Raw genomic sequence first — 16,537 nt, 5'->3', positions numbered from 1 at the left:
AAGTGCTGGGATTACAGGAGTGAGCCACCGCGCCCAGCCTATTCTTTTTTTTAAAAGATATGTCGGCCAGGCGCCGTGGCTCACGTCTGTAATCCCAGCACTTTGGGAGGCCGAGACGCGCGGACAACCTGAGGTCAGGAGTTAGAGACCAGCCTGGCCAACATGGTGAAACCCCATCTCTACTAAAAATGCAAAACAAATGAGCCAGGCATTATGGCGCGTGCCTGTAATCCCAGCTACTCGGGAGCCTGAGGCAGGAGAATCGCTTGAACCCAGGAGGCGGAGGTTGTAGTGAGCCGAGATCCTGCCATTGCACTCCAGCCTGGGCGTCGCCTTAAGACTCCGTCTGGAAAAAAAAAAAAAAGAATAGTACCACACTCTAATAAAAAACAAAGTTTCATTTCATTTATACTTAAAAAATATACACATACCACACAAAAATATTTAAGAACGGTAATAAGGGTTTTGTAAAATGTAACAAATAATAAGGTTGTTGTAACTCCAATAATCCTGATCGCTGTAGAGACCAGCACTGCCACCCTCAGTAAGAGGTGGAAATTGCAATTACCAAGTAAGAATATTGTATTTTTAAATTAAATGAGAATAGCTCCCCTAATTAGCAGCCTTGATAGACTAATTGTGTTGGAAGAACCCTTGGAGATAACTCCTCATTTTCTACATTAAAAAATAGACTAGACCGGGTGCGGTGGCTCATGCCTATAATCCCAGCACTTTGGGAGGCCAAGGAGGGCGGATCACGAGGTCAGGAGATCGAGACCATCCTGGCTAACATGGTGAAACCCCGTCTCTACTAAAAATACAAAAAATTAGCCTGGTGTAGTGGCGGGCGCCTGTAGGCCCAGCTACTGGGCAGGCTGAGGCAGGAGAATGGCGTGAACCCGGGAGGCGGAGCTTGCAGTGAGCCGAGATGATGCCACTGCACACTCCAGCCTGGGAGACAGAGCGAGAAACCGTCTCAAAAAAAAGAAAAAGACCAAGTAGCTGGTGGTGCACATCTGTAGTCCCAGCTACTTGGGAGACTGAGGCTGGAGGACCACTAGGAATTCAAGGCCAGCTTGGGTAACATAGTGAGACCCCCGTCTGTATTAAAAAAAGAAAAAAAAAAGATTAAGAGAAATTTGGCGACTTTTCTCAGCAACATTTTTTGGGGATTTCCATATACCTGATGTCATTTTATCTTTGAAACTTTGCAAAGTAGACATGACAGGTGGTATTCTGGTTTTGCAGATAAGAAAACTAAAGCTCAGGCCTGGCGTGGTGGCTCACGCCTGTAATCCCAGCAATTTGGGAGGCCAAGGTGGGTCGATCACCTGAGATCAGGAGTTCGAGGCCAGTCTGGCCAACATAGTGGAACCCCATCCCTACTAAAAATACAAAATTAGCTGAGTGTGGCACATGCCTGTAATCCTAGCTACTTGGGAGGCTAAGGCAGGAGAATCACTTGAACCCGGGAGGGAGAGGTTGCAGTGAGCCAAGATCACACCACTGCACTCCAGCCTGGGAAACAAGAGTGAAACTCCATCTCAAAAAAAAGAAAAACGAAAACTAAAGCTCAAAAAGTTTAAGCCTTGTTCATTAGCACAAGAGTAATAAATAACCTATGCCAGGATTTTGGGCTTCCTCCTGTATCATGTGACTATGAACTTTTATTGATCTGAAGGAAATGATAGTAAGAAAATATAATAACAAAGAAAAAACGACATTTCAATGTTTTCTTTTTTTAAAACATTTTATTTTATTTTAAGTTCCATAATATGAGTGCAGGATGTGCAGGTTTGTTACGTAGGTAAACATGTGCCACGGTGGTTTCTGTACCTATCAACCCATCACCTAGATATTAAGCCTAGCATGCATTAGCTATTTTTTCCTGATGCTTTCCCTCCCCACACACACCCCCTAGCCCTGACAGGCGTCAGTGTATGTTGTTCCCTTCCCTGTGTCCATGTGTTTTCATTGTTCAACTCCCACTTATGAGTGAGAACATGCAGTATTTGGTTTTCTGTTTCTGCGTTAGTTTGCTGAGGATAACGGCTTCCAGCTCCATCCATGTCCCTGCAAAGGACGTGATCTTGTTCCTTTTTATGGCTGCATAGTATTCCATGGTGCGTATGTACCACATTTTCTTTACCCAGTCTATTTATTGATGGGCATTTGGGTTGATTCCTTGTCTTTGCTATTGTGAATAGGGCTGCAGTGAAATACGCATGCATGTATCTTTATAATAGAATAATTTATATTCCTTTGGGTATGTACCCAGTAATGGAATTGCTGGGTCAAATGGTATTTCTAGTTCTAGGTCTTTGAGGAATCGCCACACTGTCTTCCACAGTCTTTTAAACTGTTGGTGGGAATTTACACAGTCCCACCAACAGTTTAAAAGTGTTTCTATTTCTCCACAGCCTCGCCAGCATCTGTTGTTTCTTGACTTTTTAATAATCACCAATATGTGGCCAACAAACATATGAAAAAAAGCTCAACATCACTGATTATTCGAGAACTGCAAATCAATGTTTTCTTGTGCAACCCACTAAAGGAAGTGGAAAGGGTTCTAAGTTACGGACTTGAAACTCATTTCCAGCAGTCATTGGCCGAGTGACCTTGGGCTAACTTTTTACATGTTTTTATCTCTGAAGTCACATGCCTGGAGCTTAACTTGTCTCACAGGGTTGTCTCAAATGAGACAATGGTTGGGAAGGTGCTGTGTAAAAAATAAAACATTAGGTGATGATATGGTCAAAGCAAATTCTGGACCCATTATGCTTTAGAAATGTAGGAGATAATAAAAACATTAGGCCGGGTATGGTGGCTCATGCCTGTGATCCCAACACTTTGGGAGGCTGAGGCGGATGGATCACTTGAGCTCAGGAGTCTGAGACCAGCCTGGGCAACATGGTGAAACCTCATCTCTACCAAAAATACAAAAAATTAGCCAGGCATGGTGGCATACACCTGTGGTCCCAGCTACTCAGGAGGCTGAGGTGGGAGGATCTCTTGAGCTGGGGAGGGGGAGGTTGCAGTAAGCTGAGATTGCACCACTGCACTGCAGCCTGGGTGACAGAGCAAGACCATGTCTCAATAATAATAATAAAATGAAAACATTACCTATTTAGGTACTAATCTAATGAGAGACATCTATGACTTGTAAAGGAGGATTCAGCAACTGTAAGAGCAGAAATAACTCTAAACTCAAGAAGTAACACACGTGCTCTTCTTTGGGAAGACAATACGATAAAGAGATATTTCACAAGTTAATTTATAGATTCAATACATTACCAATTAAATTCTCAAGTATTTAACAGAACTTGAGTATCTGTAGTAAACTTTTTATGAAAAAATATAATTCCAAGCTATATATTTAGAAAAGATAGTGTAAGATTTACTCTGCCAAGGCCGGGCACGGTGGCTCACACCTGTAATCCCAGCACTTTGGGAGGCTGAGGCGAGCATATCATGAGGTCAGGAGATCGAGATCATCCTGGCTAACACAGTGAAACCCCGTCTCTACTAAAAAATACAAAAAATTAGCCGGGCGTGGTGGCGGGCGCCTGTAGTCTCAGCTACTCGGGAGGCTGAAGCAGGAGAATGGCGTGAACCCGGGAGGTGGAGCTTGCAGTGAGCTGAGATCACGCCACTGCACTCCAGACTGGGTGACAGAGTGAGACCCCATCTCAAAAAAAAAAAAAAAAGAAAAAGAAAAAAGAAAAGATTTACTCTGCCAAACTTTTAAAAAATCCTCATGATTTTTTGGTACTATCCTAAGCAGAGAAAATAGAATGATGAAGTTGAATAGGTACAAAAAGTGCTCTAAAAACATTTTAAGATATATCAATATATGGCAAATCAGACATTAATAAACATGAATCACTAATAAATATATTAAGGAAAATAGATACGAATATGGAGAAAAATAAATTTACAACAATATATTTATTACATCCAAAATGTATTCAAGTTAGTTAAAGTGTTAACTATTTAAAAAGCCATCTAAAAACAAAGCTAGAAAAAAAGGAATCATTGATCTTAGATCATTTTTGGAAGTGAGATAATTTCTTGATAACTAAAGTAATAAAAATGTCCATGGTAAGGCCATGTGCCAGGACGCCTGGCTAATTTTTGTATTTTTAGTAGAGACGGAGTTTTACCATGTTGTCCAGTCTGTTCTCGAACTCCTGACCTCAAGTGATCCACCTGCCTCGGCCTCCCAAAGTGATGAGATTACAGGTATGAGCCACTGAGCGCAGCCTGAACTGAATCTTTATAATGACATCAATCCCACCCATGAAGGTAGAGCCCTCATGGCCTAATCACTTCTTAAAGAACCCATCTCTTAATATCATTACAATGGCAATAAAATTTCAACATGAGCTTTGGAGAGACAAACGTTCAAACCATAGCACATCTGTGTGTGTGTGTGTGTGTGTGTGTGTGTGTGTGTAAGAATTCTAGAAGGAAACATAAGTAACTTTGAACAGTTACCTTTGGAGAGAGGAATGTGGAGGAAGGAAAAGAGGAAAGCTTCCACTTAAAATTTTGTATCAATATGTACAGTATGGATTTTCTGCCCAGTAACATGTATTACTGATATTTAAAAATTGCCAACAGAGTTTATGTGGGCTGTGGAGTCATGGGCCAATTATTTGGTTTTGTTTTTTGTTTTCCCTTTGTTTCTGCGTTCAACTTCAGACTTCTCTGTATATTTTCTTCTTTGTATTTCTTTGCTAAAAAGAATAAGTATTTTCACTTTTATATTCAGTTATATCCTTGTGAATTGACCTGGAAAATGTCTGTGGAATAGTAAGTGAAGAAAGCAAGTTGCAAAGTAAAATTTTTCATTAAAAACAACCTGGGGAAGAATAACTGTTATAACTTCAGATGAGGAAGAACAGAAAACCACATTTCCTTTATGCATGATGAGCAACTTATAAAAATCTAATGAAGTAAAAAAAAATTAAAATATCACTAAGAGGTCATATAAGGCCTGTTTAGTTTCCTATAGCTGCTGTAACAAGTTGCCATCAATTTGGTGGATTAACACAACACACATTTATTATCTTACAGGTCTGAGGTCAGAAGTCCAAAATGGATCTCACTGGGCTAAAATCAAGGTGTTGGCAAGGCTGCATTGCTTTCTGGAAGCTCTAAGAGATAATTCATTTTCTTGCCTCTTCCTCTTCAGAAGAGGTATCTGCATTCATTCCTTGGTTCAGGCCATTTTCAAAGTCAATAATGGATAATGTAGTCTTTTTCACATGATATCATTCTGACACTCTCCTTCTTGCACTTTTGAGGAGGACCCTTGTAATTACATTGGGTCCACAAGGTAATTCAGCATAATTTTCCTTTTTTTTTTTTTTTCATCAAAAAGCTTTATTTCCATTTGGTCCAAGGCTTGTTAGGGCAGTTAAGAAAGCTGCCTAGTGGCTGGAGGGAGAGGCTTAGGCAGAAGCCCTGTTACTTTGCAAGGGGTCCTTCAGAAGTCGCTGGGCTCAGAAGGCTGTTAGTCGTGCTTGAGAGTGAGCCTTTCGAAGAGTTACTCGCCCAGCCCAGCCTCCCGGCCAGCCAGCCTGTGGAGGTTGGTCAGGTGGTCACCCATCTTCTTGATGAATCTCACTTCCTCATCTAGGAAGTGACTCTCCAGGAAGTCACAGAGATGGGGGTCCGTGCGAGCAGAACCCAGGGCATGAAGATCCAAAAGAGCCTGATTCAGTTTTTTCTCCAGGGCCATGGAGGCTTTCATAGCGTCTGGGGTTTTACCCTACTCATCTTCAGCTGGCTTCTTGATGTCCTGGAAGATAGCACGGCTGCCACGCTGGTTTTGCATCTTCAGGAGACGCTCGTAGCCCTCGCTCTTTTCCTCGGCCAATTCGCGGAAGAAGTGGCTCACGCCTTCCAGAGCCACATGATCGCGGTTGAAATAGAAGCCCAGAGAGAGGTAGGTGTAGGAGGCCTGCAGGTACAAATTGACCAGGCTGTTGACGGCTGCGTCCACGTCAGTGGAATAATTCTGACGAATCTGGGAGCTCATGGTTGGTCGGCAAGAAGGAGCTAACCACAAAAACGGTGCTGGCAGGTCCCAGAAGCAGGAGATGGCCAAGAAGATGGTCCCGGAGGTTGCAAGTGGAGAGGAAATAGGAGGGTGGTCGGAGGCTGGAAGAAAGAGTCCCCGGATCTGTTCTGTCCAAACACTGTTGAAGCAAGAGACAGAGCCGCGGGACCGCCCAGCTGCAATTCAGGATAATTTTCCTATCATAAGGTCATCTGATTAGCAACCTTACCTCAACTTGCAGCCTTAATTCCCTGTTGCCATGGAAGGATACATATTCACAGATTCCAGGGATTCGAGCATGGACATTTTGGGGGTCTCACTATTTTGCCTACCCCGGGACCTGAGAACAGTGGCCACTTCTGGGACTATACAGGGATGTTCCCAATTCCAGAGGAGCTGGAATGCTAGTAATTTATCTGGAGAGGACAGATGTGGCTTCTTTATAATACCCCCTTGACAGTACTTCAGTTTACTGTAATCTGAAGGAAAACTTGCTATGTTAGTTTAGTACCTGAATTAAACCTGAGAAGCAATAAGATTCCTAACTGCTTAATTCCTTTACCTCTTTCCCTTCTTTATTTTGAGGTGTGTTTGCTGCCCCTGCTTCTGCATCAGTGCTTTTGCTCTTTTTTCCTTTTGTTTTGTTTGTTTGTTTTTAATTTTTTGAGACGGAGTTTTGCTCTGTTGCCCAGGCTGGAATGCAGTGGTGCGTGATCTTGGCTCACTGCAACCTCTGCCTCCCAGGTTCAAACGATTCTCCTGCCTCAGCCTCCCGAGTAGCTGGGATTACAGGCGCCCACCACCACGCCCGGCTGGTTTTTGTATTTCTAGTAGAGACAGGGTTTCACCATGTTGGCCAGACTGGTCTCGAACTCCTGACCTCAGGTGACCCACCCCCTTGGCATCCCAAAGTGCTGACATTACAGGCACGAGCCACCACTCCTGGCCAGTGCTTTTGCTCTTTTACAGAGTCCTTCATTTACTGATACAACTATAGCCTTTGCAGATAGAGAGGGGTCTTCTTCTTATGCAGACCAAGTACTCTGTTCTTGGCACACCTCCTGAGAAAGTTTTACCATCCGCCAGATCCTCTGCTATAACACATTTCTCTTCATCAACACTTCATTGACAAAAAGTTTGAGTTAGCAACACTTACTGTGTGCATGCCACACAGATACACATACACAAAATTGACTCTGGCAGTTTACATGGAAAAAGAAATGAGAATACAATTTGGCTTATAATAGAAACCCTATGCAAAATTTAGTAGTAGAAGTTAATTTGAGGATAATAGAAGAATTGCTTCTATAATTAAATAAAATGATACTGTTCAGGAATATCAATTCTTTTCTAAGGTCTCAAATGCACATTTTCATGACCAATTATATATTTCTCTCCTAAACTTAATCTTCCCTCCTGATTTCATGGCATTAGTAGTATCCAACCCAGAATTTGAAAACATCAGAAAAAAAATTATCATCCAAAGTGAAGCTAATATGAATCAAAATGAAGGAGATTACTAATGAACAAGAGTGACTACATAGAGAGTTGATATGTGTTATTAGGGAACTGAGCCCGAACTTAAGTGCAAATCTTCGAACTTCTAAGTCCAGAAATTTTACTCTTTAAGGTAGAGACAAAATTCTGGCTTGTTGTACCTTGGAGAGATGGGCAAAACTTAAGGCTGAGGTGGCTGTTCACGTAGGAGAATCCCTTATTATTGTCAAAGGACAGGGTTAGTCTCCTGTTTAGGAGGGCACTTCCTGTATTTGGTCTATCTGGCATTAAGTAAAGGTATGGCCTCATAAAAGGCTCTCAGCAAATATTTACTTGCTGCTTGAGAAGTGTTATTTCTTCAGTATAATATTTTTTTAACCTGGTTTCGACCTAGATGACAATCTCCACAATGGTTGGTTCTTAAGGAAATGGTATCAGAAGAATGAGTGCAGGGTGAGGAGGGTTTGGGGTTGGATTAGGAGTGGAAATTTTGCATGGCTTTGGGGATGTAAATACAGGGAAAGGCAGCTGAGAGGCACACAATTATTGTGTGATTTTCAAGGCAATATAATGAGCTTCTTTCATCTGAATGGAGCTGCTTATGTAATGTAGACGTGGGTGTTGGGTTGGGGGGATGAATAGGGAGCACGTTCATGCCTTTCTCCAAGCAGACCTATAAGAACATTCCTGTCACCCCCTACCTCTTTCTCTCTTCTTTCATTCTACCCACTAAGAGGAAAGACAGGAAGCAACAAAGTCCACTTTAAATCACACTAAGTAAAAAGCCAAGTATCCTTGTTTACTTAGCAAGTTATTTAAATACGTTGCTGCTGATGATGACATATCCTGAAAAAGTTACACAAGCTGGTTGTGAAATGCACGACAAAGAAAGGCAATATCTTCATTGGCAATTGTCTATAAGTTGCACACTGTAGGGACCAAGGGAAAACATTCCCTTCACGCTCTGAAGGTTTGCTGAAAATCACCGACAAAAGACAGATACCAATTTATTTGATCATAATTTTACATGAACATGAGAGCATTCACAATGAAAACTCAAAGATACAGGAGAAACTGTCCATTTTTCTGCTAAGGTTCAACAAAGTACAGATAGCTGTGTAGAAATATGATTGCACAAAAAATGTGGGGAAACCAAGTAAGGCCTGTCTGTCTAGATTCTTCTTGGCCTCTGAGCATGCATTCCTTCCTTCTGGGTATGGGGCAGGTCCCTCTCTGGAGTGGGGGTCTCATGACAGTCAAACAAGATAGATCAGATAGTTTGTCTTCATGGCCAGTTTCTACACAGAAAGGCAGGGAGAAAGTTAGAGTAATAATTTTAGGTTTTATGGCTGGCTTTGGGAGAAAGGGGTTCTGGCTTCTGACTCATTTTGGGGAAGAGGGATTCTAGTTTCTGTAGCTAGCCTTGGGGGAGAATGAGAGGCCAGCGATAGGAGGGCAGGAGAAAGTCAGAGATAACTGCTTCTGAGACCTTCATTTTGGGGTATCATTTTCTGAGACCCTGCAACACCTATCTTTTCCTTTCCTCAGAGGTGAAAACCAACTTGCCCATCAACTTCGGAATTCACAAGAATGGGCACAGCAACTGAAAGACAGGTGTTATTATTCTTTTAAAATCCAAAGAAGGCCAATCCCAATGACTTTTATAAAGCTGCATTTCCTGAGTTAATGAAAAGAAAACTTTAGTATTAGAAATTTAATGGTGACATGCTTTATTTTCTCTTATCCAAATAAGGTTTATTTCATAGCTTATCTTTCTTGTCTGTGTCCTTATTTTTGGAAGTTTTAAGTTTGTAGTACATTTATCCGGACTACAGATCAAAACCAGTTAAATGCCCTTTAGTGAAGAAGAACATACTGAGAAATCACAAATCATTGCTGTGTTTACATTTCTATTATAAGAGTTAACTATTTGTTTTAAGTAAGGGATTATTACTCTTAGTTGCTTCCTAATGAAGGTTGTTTAGCAAAGCCACTTCAAAGCTGTGAGAACATGAAAATTTTGCATCTTTCTCACTTCGTATTTTATAGCAGGAATCAAAGTTCAGTTAGTGCTCTAACTTGCAGAGACCTCCAACTTAGGTTAATAAAGAACTAGTTTTTTTGTGTGTATTTTGTCTTTGTTGGGCAATATTTAATGGACTTGCTAATAGTTCTCTGGAAATTAAAGAGTTAGTTATGGAAGACCAAAGGAAGGGCAGGGAAAACATTACTTGGGTGAAGTAGCCTGAAAACTTAGTTCTAAGGCCATAACTTATTAACTGAATGACCTTGGGCGAATCACCTTGCTGAAGTGAATTATTGGAATTGCACTTGAATTGAGGAAAAGGTAGCCGAAAAACTCTAACATGGAACAATTAGTGTATTGGTCCTGAGCAAGCACTCTGGAATCAGACTGCCTGGGTTCAAATTCCAGCTCAGTTGCCTACTGCATTTGACTTAGAGCAAGTTACTCAAACTTTCCATGTGTAAATTCACTATCTATAAAATGTGGACGAAAATAGTACCTACCACATAGAGTTGTATGATGGTTAAATGAGCTGGTATATGTAGAGCACATAGGAAGTTCTACTACTTCCATATAGGAGTTAGTATGCTTACAGTGGTCTTAATATTGAAATCAGTTAATGACCAGTTCACGTACAGAATAATTTGCCATGTACGATGCTTGAATTTTTATTATCATCAAGAAGAAAAAGGCCTTATGGATGACAACCAAAACCATCTATGCCCACAGAGCTCACTATTTACAATTATTAATGTGAGTTTACTACTCCATCCTCCACTGTCTTTATTATTTTATTTTAGTTTTTTGAGACAGAGTCTCGCTCTGTGGCCCAGGCTGGAGTGCAGTGGCGTGATCTTGGCTCACTGCAAGCTCCGCCCCCCGGAGTTCACGCCATTCTCCTGCCTCAGCCTCCTGAGTAGCTGGGACCACAGGCGCCCGCCACCACGCCCGGCTAATTTTTTTGTATTTTTAGTAGAGACGGGGTTTCACTGTGTTAGCCAGGATGGTCTCAATCTCCTGACCTTGTGATCCACCTGCCTTGGCCTCCCAAAATGCTAGCATTACAGGTGTGAGCCACCGCACCCGGCCTCATTGTCTTTATTTTTAAAATTTTAAAATGTTTTCAAATTTTTTATTTTTTAAAAATATTTTATTTGAATTTTGGTGGGTACATATTAGGTATAATTATATTTATGAGGTACATGAGATATTTTGTTACAGGCATGCAATGCACAATAATCACATCATGGAAAATGACGTATCCATCCACTCAAGCATTTGTGCTTTGTGTTACAAACAATCCAATTTGACTCTTTTAGTGATTTTAAAATGTACAATTAAATTATTATTGACTATAGGCACCTTGTTATGCTATCAAATACTAGGTTTTATTCACTCTTTCTATTTTCTGTGTACTCATTAACCATCGGTAACTTGCCCCCACCACCCACCGCTATCCTCTCCAGCCTCTGGTAACCATCCTTCCATTCTCTATGTCCGTAAATTTCATTGTTTTGATATTTAGATCCTACAAATAAGTGAGAACCTGCAATGTTTATCTTTCTTTGCTGGGTTTATTTCACTTAGCAGAATGACCTCCAGTTCCATCCATGTTGTTGCAAATGACAGGACCTAATTCTTTTTTATTGCTGAATAGTACTCCATTGTGTATAAGTACCACACTTTCTTGATCCATTCCTCTGTTGATGGACACTTAGGTTGCTTCCAAATTCTGGCCATTGTGAACAGTGCTGCAAGAAACATGGGAATGCAGATATCGCTTCAGTACTCTGATTTCCTTTCTTGTGAGTAAATACAGTATATCCAGTGGAATTGCTGGATCCTATGGTAGCTCTATTTTTACTTTTTTGAGGAACCTGCAAACTGTTCTCCATAGTGATTGTACTAATTTATTCCCATCAACAGTGTACGAGAGCTCTCTTTTCTTCACATCGCTGCCAGGATTTGTTATTGCCTGTCTTTTGGATATAAGCCATTTTAACTGGGGTGAGATGATATCTCATTGTAGTTTTGATCTGTATTTTTCCATTTCTCCAAATGTTGAGCACCTTTTCATATGCTTGTCTGCCATTTGCATGTCTTTTTTTGAGAAATGTCTATTCAAATATTTTGCCCGTTTAAAAATTGGATTATTGGATTTTTTCCAATAGAGTTGTTTGAGCTATTTATATATTCTGGTTATTAATCCCTTGTCAGATGAGTAGTTTGCAAATATTTTCTCCCATTCTGTGGGTTGTCTCTTCACTTTGTTGATTGTTTCCTTTGCTGCACAGAAGCTTTTTAACTTGATGTGATCCCATTTGTCCATTTTTGCTTGTGGGGTATTAAGAAATTTTGCTCTGTCGCCCAGGCTGGAATGCAGTGGCATGATCTCAGCTCACTGCAAACTCCACCTCTCGGGTTCAGGTGATTCTTGTGCCTCAGCGTCCCGAGTAGCTGGGATTACAGGTGCCCACCACCACTCCCAGCTATTATTATTATTATTATTATTGTATTTTTAGTAGAGACAGGGTTTCAACATGTTGGCAAGGCTGGTCTTGAACTCCTCACCTCAGGTGATCTGCCCCCCTCGGCCTCCCAAAGTGCTGGGATTACAGGTGTGAACCACTGCTCCTGGCCTTTCTTTCCAATTGGATGCCTTTTATTTCTTTTTCTTCTCTGATTGCTGGAGCTAGGACTTTCAGTACTCTGAAAGAGACTCTCCTAAGAGGCTCTTGCCCAAGAAGATCATAACTGCAAATAACTGTTGCTCATTCTGGGAAATTTTTGAAAGACATATTGACTCTTCTATAGAAAGCATCAAACAACGATTTATATACCCCAGATATTTTGAATTCCTTTTCTTAAAATCCTCACCTTACCCTTTCTACCAATCCTAAACTATTATTCTTACCCAATAATAAGACCCCTAATTGAAAGGCCTGCCTTAAGTCAGATTTCAAACTCTCATAAATATCTTAACTTTCCGTTCCCTGCCCAAGATTCTGTCATGGTTTCTTTCTTTCACTTCAATAAGAATAAAGTCAACTTTGTCTGATCAACAAGTCGTCTTGATGATATTTATGGGAAGCCAGTCTTCCACATGGATTAATGGCATTAGCTCTGGATTTGAGTTAGAAGTTAAGAGTTTAAGTCATAGTTCTGCTACTTGGTCCACTAATTTTCAGATACCTCTTCTGTAAAATGTATGTATATGAAATATATACATATATATAAAAGTGCCTAGTATAGTGTGTGATAAAGGATACTTAATAAATGTTTCTTACATTATCCTTACTTTTCTTTTTGGTTCCCTGCTGGAGAAGGGAAAGTCTGGGAAGTGAGTATACTGTTAGTCTGTTTAAGCCATCATCTCTGGCTAAGTGCTCCTTGGCCATTAGTAACTCACCTTATAAATACAGCCAATGCTGGTTGAAGACCCTGGGGGATGGGCATACTTCTCTCTGCCAGGTCCACCATAGTTTTCTGAAAGCAGTGCACACAAGACCCAGAGCAAATACTAACTTTTCATACCTGCAGAGAACTAGTAGCTAATCCGTATGGATGGAGGGCTGAGGAGGACCAGCACTCTGCTACTTTCTATACATAAGAACCTTGTGTGTATGCAGGAGGTGTCCTATGTAGGCATTTCCTAGGCCTTCCAAGGGTTTTCCCCATGAACATCATCTTGCTCACTGACTCCTCTCTGCTTTCTTTCTCACTTCCTGTGCCAGTTGTTGATTCATTGACTCTCAGGTCCATATTCGCCCTTTTTGCCTGCTATGGGAAAATGGGTCTGGGCCCTTTAAATATGCTCCTTTTGCCAGCTGCACAAAGTTCATCTTTGTCAGTAGAAGGTGCTGGAGAGACATTGCAGAAGAAAAGTATTTCATTTCATGCTCTGGTATGCTTGCTCAGGCACTCTCCTGTAGGGCTCTGGGCTTCTGCAGTGTAGGCAGTTTCTCCAGTCCCCAGTCCCCACAGTGCACAGCTGCCAGCAGCATGTAGTGTCCAGCAGCTTCACCTGGCCCCCATCTTGGGTGGTTTTGTAGCAGAGTGCCTCTCATGAGAAACCTCCCTGTAAACATCTTCCTGGGAATCCTTAATGATGGATTCTTTTTTCTAGCAAGTTAACAGAAGGTGGGTTTCTAGCATTAAAGTGTGAAATTTCAACAAATTGATTTTTAAAAATAGAATTGACTTTTATTAGTAATTTATGAACTGGGCATCATCCAGTCTACAAAATAGACAGAAACTCCACTGGGCATAGCAGAACAGTCAGTTTTTGTAAGATAAATTTGGCAGGAACAAGGAAGCAGCATAGTGCAAAAGGTGGATTGGTTAACAACAGGTTACTTTTCTTGTATGTGTTAAAGCAGAGAGGATTTTCTTATCCTGCTGGCTCAGGTTGCCTTGGCCCCTTTTGGTTGGTTGCTGTGAATCTCCTGTTTTTGTTTTAGAAAACTGGCCTGTTTGGGAATTTGGCTCTCATTTCTTTCCTCATTTCTTGGAAGGTCAAATCTTACAAGTAAACGGCTTAGGTTTCAGTTTGGTTACGTGGAAACTTAGCATGAGTGATTCCATTTTGGGTTGGTCCATTGAGGTATAGTACAGCAGCTCTGTCCAACTCAATTGCCTTCCATAAATTTTCTTCAACGCCAGCAAGTTCTGCTGGTGAGACACCACAACTTCTCTGTCAGTGAGTCATAACCATGACTTGCTGACGAGGTCTGGATCTCATCCCTGGGTGAGGTAATCTTCCTTGGGAACTCTATTTTGGGATGTGTTGTGTCTGCTTCTGTACCTGCTATTCTTATATTCTGTAGTGTTCTCCTTACCTTTTACTAGGCAGTCTCTCATTTCTCCAATCCTCTGTTTTTTTTTGTTTGTTTTGCTTTGTTTTGTCTTGTTTCTTTTTTTTTTTTTTTTTTTTTTTTTTTGAGATGGAGTCTCACTCTGTCACCCAGGCTGGAGTGCAGTGGTGCAATCTCCATTCACTGCAACCTCTGCCTCCCAGGTTCAAGTGATTCTTGTGCCTCAGTCTCCCAAGAAGCTGGGATTACAGGTGCCTGCCACCACCCCCAGCTACATTTTTTTATTTTTAGTAGAGACAGGGCTTCACCATGTTGGCCAGGCTGGTCTCCAACTCCTGACCTCAAGTGATCTTCCCACCTCGGCCTCCCGAAGTGGTGGGATTACAGGCGTGAGCCACGGTGCCCAGCCAATAATTGTTTATAACATTTCTTTGTGTGTTTTTCCCCTGATTGAACCCAAACTGATATGCTTCTCAAGCCATTTCTTTATCTTATCCTTTGATTTAATGTGGTGTACTAGGCTGTTCTTGCATTGCTATAAACAAATACCTGAGACTGAGTAATTTATAACAAAATTATATAATTTGCTCATGGTTCTGCAGGCTTTACAGGAAGCATGCTGCTGGCATCTGCTTGGTTTCTAGAGAGGCCTCAGGGAGCTTTTACTCATGTTGGAAGGTGAAGCAGGAGCAGACATTTCGCATAGTGAAAGCAGGAGCAAGAGAGAGCAAGAGAGCCGGGGAAAGTGCCACAGACTTTTAAATGACCAGATCCCCTGTAAACTCAGAGCAAGAGCTCATTTTATCACCAAGGGGATGGCCCAAGCAATTCTTGAGGGATCTGCCCTATGATCCAAACACCTCTCACCAGGCCCCACCTCCTACACTGAAGATTACATTTCAGCATGAGATTTGGGCCAGGATAAACATCCAAACTACATCACTGGGAAAGGAGACAAGGCCCTGCCCTAAGTATTTGCCAAATCTCCCATTAGAAATAACTAAATCACAGTACTCATCAGTCTTTTCTGGAGCTTTGGAGATTTTGTAGCTTCAAGTACCCCTAATTTCAATGTCTTTTTCTCCTCCTTCCAGTTACCACTCCTCCAAGGCAGTTTCAGAGCCTTGTAGTCTGTATTATGGAAAGGGGGTCATAGGGAAGGGGGGCATAAAGAAGAGGAGCTCTAGTTGATCTTCTAGAGAATTTGGGAGCAAACACATCCTGCCTTCACACAAATTAATTTTCTTTGCAAACTTTCTCTACAAGAGGCAAAAGACCAAGTTATATAAGAAAAATCCATTGCTCCTTTTATTTCCTTTTATTTATTGGGAGCTAGAACCCTGTCTGAATTACTTTAAAAGAGCATTTTGGGCCGAGCGCGGTGGCTCATGCCTGTAATCCCAGCACTTTGGGAGGCTGAGGCGGGTGGATCATGAGGTCAGGAGTTCAAGACCAGCCTGGCCAACATGGTGAAACCCTGTCTTTACTAAAAATACAAAAATTAGCTGGGCGTGGAGGCACGCGCCTGTAATCTCAACTACTCGGGAAGCTGAGGCAGGAGAATCACTTGAACCCGGGAGGCAGAGGTTGCAGTGAGCCGAGATAGCGCCATTGCACTCCAGCCTGGGCGTCAGGGCGAGACTTCGTCTCAAAAAAAAAAAAAAAAAAAAAAAGAGCATTTTGCCTTCTCTCAGCCGTAATTTACATTACAAGGCATGACACATTATCTGGTAATGTCTGGTCACAATGATTGCAATCTCCTTCCTCATTGAGATGTGCTGTGTGTGTATTTCCCTGTTTTTAAAATTTAAATGAAACAATCCCAAATTTAAAAAAATAAGACAGGCTACTAACAAAATACATTTAGAAATAATTTATGAAATTGAGAATGACTAGCATTTATTTATAAAATTGCTTCCTCTTTCTGTACTAACTTTTTACTCGATTGAAGTTATTTTTACATTCTTTTAACCCACAAGGCAGCTGCTATTTGACCATGTCCCTCACTCTGTTCATTACTTATGAGTGTTTGTAATCCTCTCCTGCATCTGCCATTCCAAGGCAACCACTGTTCTGTTTTCTGCTGCTATTGATTAGTAAGCATATTCTAGAGTTTTATGGAAATGGAATCAT

The 16,537-nt window shown here is 41.4% G+C and overlaps 1 pseudogene; it reads right to left on the bottom strand.

Annotated features, from left to right (window-relative positions):
• Positions 1-5,455: 5,455 nt before the first annotated feature.
• Positions 5,456-6,148, bottom strand: LOC116811256 (ferritin light chain-like; annotated as a pseudogene).
• Between the last annotated feature and the right edge of the window lie 10,389 nt (positions 6,149-16,537).

Source organism: Hylobates moloch, unplaced genomic scaffold, assembly GCF_009828535.3.
Source record: "Hylobates moloch isolate HMO894 unplaced genomic scaffold, HMol_V3 SCAFFOLD_7, whole genome shotgun sequence".
NCBI lineage: Eukaryota > Metazoa > Chordata > Mammalia > Primates > Hylobatidae > Hylobates > Hylobates moloch.
Note: the sequence above shows the minus strand (reverse complement) of the source record. Positions and strands in the feature narration are given on the sequence as shown.